The sequence below is a fragment of the Schistocerca piceifrons genome, unplaced genomic scaffold (genome assembly GCF_021461385.2).
Source record: "Schistocerca piceifrons isolate TAMUIC-IGC-003096 unplaced genomic scaffold, iqSchPice1.1 HiC_scaffold_1058, whole genome shotgun sequence".
NCBI lineage: Eukaryota > Metazoa > Arthropoda > Insecta > Orthoptera > Acrididae > Schistocerca > Schistocerca piceifrons.
This window is the reverse complement of record NW_025726861.1, coordinates 20,001-25,000: the sequence shown is the minus strand read 5'-3', so window position 1 is coordinate 25,000 and position 5,000 is coordinate 20,001. Positions and strand designations below refer to the sequence as shown.

General features: G+C 53.2%; 1 non-coding gene across 1 annotated transcript in view; it reads left to right on the top strand.

Annotated features, from left to right (window-relative positions):
* The first annotated feature begins 4,048 nt into the window (after positions 1-4,048).
* The window catches only part of LOC124726553, a 1,909-nt gene continuing 957 nt past the window's right edge, over positions 4,049-5,000 (top strand). The window contains exon 1 of the ribosomal RNA XR_007006779.1: positions 4,049-5,000. This exon is cut by the window's right edge and continues 957 nt beyond it. This is a non-coding gene — a ribosomal RNA (small subunit ribosomal RNA).

The following is a 5,000-nucleotide window of genomic DNA, read 5'->3' as shown; positions in this document are numbered from 1 at the left end:
TCGACCATAGCACCCAATCTCCAGTGGCTCTGCCGCACGAAGCCGTGGACCGGCAATGACTCCACCCGCACCCGTTCGTGCACCACCCCAACCGCCACACGCGCACCTCCAGCGGATGAACGGCGGAAGTTTCCCGCACTCGTAAAGTGCAATCCACCCCTATAACTTGCGTTTCATGAAGAGTTATTTCCAATATGCGACATTCCCGCTGTCCCTATACATGAGCCGCGACCTGTACCACTTACGAGCGAGAGACGCGATCGCGTTGCTCACTGTACGGCGTCCGATACCGAGCCATCAGCATGTCGGTCCCCATGCGCGTTGCACTCGCACTCGCAGTCGCAAAAACGTGGGGCAAATATATTACGCGGAAGAGCTATAACAGACCGAGCCCCACTGCATGGGGGGAGTCTTTGTCACTAATGTACACAGATGGAACATTTTGGACTGGAACCAGATTACCCGTACACACGGCGCTGATTAGTAATCAATGCAGAGCCATCAAACTACAGCAAATATACACAACTGTCCGTATACATGCTGAAAGAGTCTGCCCACAATGGGAACCACACGTCAGCCAGACACTCTGATCACGCACCACTCTCTGCTTCTAACAGGCGCACATACAATATGTAAGCACCAGCATGGAACAACATCCAGTGCATCTTCTCCGCCACATTACACAATCCACACTATCACAACCAGACCAGGAGGTCCATGCGGAAAATACAATATCCCAGCCTTTCGACATCCACCATTGCGCAGACCAGGCACCAACACCCACACATGTCCTATACAACGGTGCACCCAACATCACAATAGTACCTCCTGTCACAGCGCACAAACAATGACATGAGTCAAAGACACAGGTCTCACACAAGCATAGAATTGGAGCGCCGCCTCTAATAAGCCAAAGGTGCATCCTGACGTGACAAATCTGATCATGTCACAAGCATTCACTTACTATAATCACTATCAACGAACCTGCCGCCCCCGCCCCCCCCCCCCTACACCTTTCCTTACAACAACGTGTAACCTAACCTAACCTAACCTAACCTATGTTGTACCTTAACCTAACCTATGTTGTACCTTAACCTAACCTATGTTGTACCTTAACCTAACCTATGTTGTACCTTAACCTAACCTATGTTGTACCTTAACCTAACCTATGTTGTACCTTAACCTAACCTATGTTGTACCTTAACCTAACCTATGTTGTACCTTAACCTAACCTATGTTGTACCTTAACCTAACCTATGTTGTACCTTAACCTAACCTATGTTGTACCTTAACCTAACCTATGTTGTACCTTAACCTAACCTATGTTCTACCTTAACCTAACCCATGTTGTACCTTAACCTAACCCATGTTGTACCTTAACCTAACCCATGTTGTACCTTAACCTAACCCATGTTGTACCTTAACCTAACCCATGTTGTACCTTAACCTAACCCATGTTGTACCTTAACCTAACCCATGTTGTACCTTAACCTAACCCATGTTGTACCTTAACCTAACCCATGTTGTACCTTAACCTAACCCATGTTGTACCTTAACCTAACCCATGTTGTGCCTTAACCTAACCCATGTTGTGCCTTAACCTAACCCATGTTGTGCCTTAACCTAACCCATGTTGTGCCTTAACCTAACCCATGTTGTGCCTTAACCTAACCCATGTTGTGCCTTAACCTAACCCATGTTGTGCCTTAACCTAACCCACGTTGTGCCTTAACCTAACCCACGTTGTGCCTTAACCTAACCCATGTTGTGCCTTAACCTAACCCATGTTGTGCCTTAACCTAACCCATGTTGTGCCTTAACCTAACCCATGTTGTGCCTTAACCTAACCCATGTTGTGCCTTAACCTAACCCATGTTGTGCCTTAACCTAACCCATGTTGTGCCTTAACCTAACCCACGTTGTGCCTTAACCTAACCCACGTTGTGCCTTAACCTAACCCACGTTGTGCCTTAACCTAACCCACGTTGTGCCTTAACCTAACCCATGTTGTGCCTTAACCTAACCCATGTTGTGCCTTAACCTAACCCATGTTGTGCCTTAACCTAACCCACGTTGTGCCTTAACCTAACCCACGTTGTGCCTTAACCTAACCCACGTTGTGCCTTAACCTAACCCACGTTGTGCCTTAACCTAACCCACGTTGTGCCTTAACCTAACCCACGTTGTCCCCTAAAGTAACCCACGTTGTCCCCTAACGTAACCCACGTTGTCCCCTAACGTAACCCATGTTGTCGCCTAAACCTGCTCTGTAATTGTTATACGACTCGTTCAATTAGTGTAGTGTTGCCCACCCGCAACCCTCGCAATATAGTTCGCTACTCGCACTGCCCGCTCCCCTGTGTATCGCTTCATGTTAAACACCTTGCAAGTCTTGCTGACTTTCCACATGCTCCTGCTGTACACTGTAATGTGGATGGCAGCAGGACGTACATGCCGCCCCTCCCCACGTCCCCACCTTGCCCCCCTGCCTTCGCAAGCTGGTTGGTGAGAAGTTTGCATGTTCAATGCCCTTCGCATGCGACGTACTCAGGCTACGTTGTGGTGCGGCCTGTGTCAACCGTCCGCTAATGTCGTACGCGTAAACCACAATCTGTACTGCACATTCGTCCTTATGTACCGAATGATACATCGTGGCACATGTGTGACCGTACAACGACTGCGCCCAAAAACGGCGGACCATACAGTGCAAATATTGTGCACGCAGCTACGTGTCGTCTCCCTATGAGAGCTGGATTGCAGTGTGGTACGCCATAGAGACGTGTGGGAGGAACGGACGCCGTGGATGGCGATCAGCATGAGCTGTCTGTTGATGTATTCGGACCTAGTCGTCTCTCCTCACACACCGTGATGGCATGGTGCACCGCGTTCCATATCTGCGACATGCTACAGAGGCCGGTTGACAGTCGTTCGAGCAATGGACATCGCATACGTACGGGGGCCACCTTCCACGTATTGTCTAGGCGTGCACATTTTGTTGCGTGTATGTGGGCAGACGTAGTGTGGCGTGACACCTGACACAGGCATGCAATAATCGTTGAAGTTGCAAATGGCGATGGACGCCTGCGTTTTCTGGTGAAGTTACGCAAATGAACAAATGGTAACCTGTTGTGGTGCGGTTGTTCTCGCTAGGGGTGAATCGGTGATGGCGACGATAGGTTGAGGTACGAACCGGTTGTTCCAGCGATACCCACCATGCCGACGAAACTGAACGGCATCTGGGTGTGAAGCGATACGCGGCGGTGGCTGGGTGGGACCGTCCCCGGCCGGTGAGGGGGCGCCTCCCGGCGTGCTGGCCGCGCGGTGCGTGGGCGCACGCGCTACAGCCGGCTGGTGGGGGCGGCCAGTGGCAGGCGCGCCGGCCGACGGACGCGGCAGGCGTCGCAGCTGCGCGCCGGCGCACCCTGCGCGCGGCGCCGTGCGGCCAAAGTAGGTCCTCGCGGGCCCGGTGCGAAGCGCGGTGGACATCTTCAGTGTGCTGGTCCGATTGAGGACTGTGTGCGTTGAGGATGCGCCGCCGCCCGGCGCTCGGCGCCGCGACGCCGTCTGCTGCTCGGTCGCCCCAGCGGTTCTCGCTGGTGGTTTGTATCGCAGCTGTGCGGATGTGTTGGCGCGTGCGCTGTGCTGGGAGAGTTCGCTTCGGCACCCAAGTGGGGCTTTTGTCCTTCTGTGGCGCTGGCGTTGGAGCTGCCGGTCACCGTAGGTGGCGCGTGTTGTCTCCCGCCGGCAATGCCACGACAGCACGCTCCCGGGCCTCTGTCGGCAGCGGCAAGCTCAGTTGGGAGCACGGGTGGTCGCACCGAAAGCGTCTACTCGCCTAACTCCGGGCGATTGCGCCTCTCTCGAACCCGACCAAGTACTTGGGACGGCGCTGCGCGCCGCCGGGACCTGAGAGGGTTTCGAGGTGTATTGTGCAGGGGAGCTCAGCCTCCTCCTGTTTGCAGAATGATTGAGCGGACGCTTGCGTGTTCGCGCGGGCCCCCGGGACACACTCCCGGGCGGCCGGCTGCTCAGCTCTAGTTGACGCAGCTCCCTGGTTGATCCTGCCAGTAGTCATATGCTTGTCTCAAAGATTAAGCCATGCATGTCTCAGTACAAGCCGCATTAAGGTGAAACCGCGAATGGCTCATTAAATCAGTTATGGTTCCTTAGATCGTACCCACGTTACTTGGATAACTGTGGTAATTCTAGAGCTAATACATGCAAACAGAGTCCCGACCAGAGATGGAAGGGACGCTTTTATTAGATCAAAACCAATCGGTCGGCTCGTCCGGTCCGTTTGCCTTGGTGACTCTGAATAACTTTGGGCTGATCGCACGGTCCTCGTACCGGCGACGCATCTTTCAAATGTCTGCCTTATCAACTGTCGATGGTAGGTTCTGCGCCTACCATGGTTGTAACGGGTAACGGGGAATCAGGGTTCGATTCCGGAGAGGGAGCCTGAGAAACGGCTACCACATCCAAGGAAGGCAGCAGGCGCGCAAATTACCCACTCCCGGCACGGGGAGGTAGTGACGAAAAATAACGATACGGGACTCATCCGAGGCCCCGTAATCGGAATGAGTACACTTTAAATCCTTTAACGAGTATCTATTGGAGGGCAAGTCTGGTGCCAGCAGCCGCGGTAATTCCAGCTCCAATAGCGTATATTAAAGTTGTTGCGGTTAAAAAGCTCGTAGTTGGATTTGTGTCCCACGCTGTTGGTTCACCGCCCGTCGGTGTTTAACTGGCATGTATCGTGGGACGTCCTGCCGGTGGGGCGAGCCGAAGGCGTGCGACCGCCTCGTGCGTGCTCGTGCGTCCCGAGGCGGACCCCGTTGAAATCCTACCAGGGTGCTCTTTATTGAGTGTCTCGGTGGGCCGGCACGTTTACTTTGAACAAATTAGAGTGCTTAAAGCAGGCAAGCCCGCCTGAATACTGTGTGCATGGAATAATGGAATAGGACCTCGGTTCTATTTTGTTGGTTTTCGGAACCCGAGGT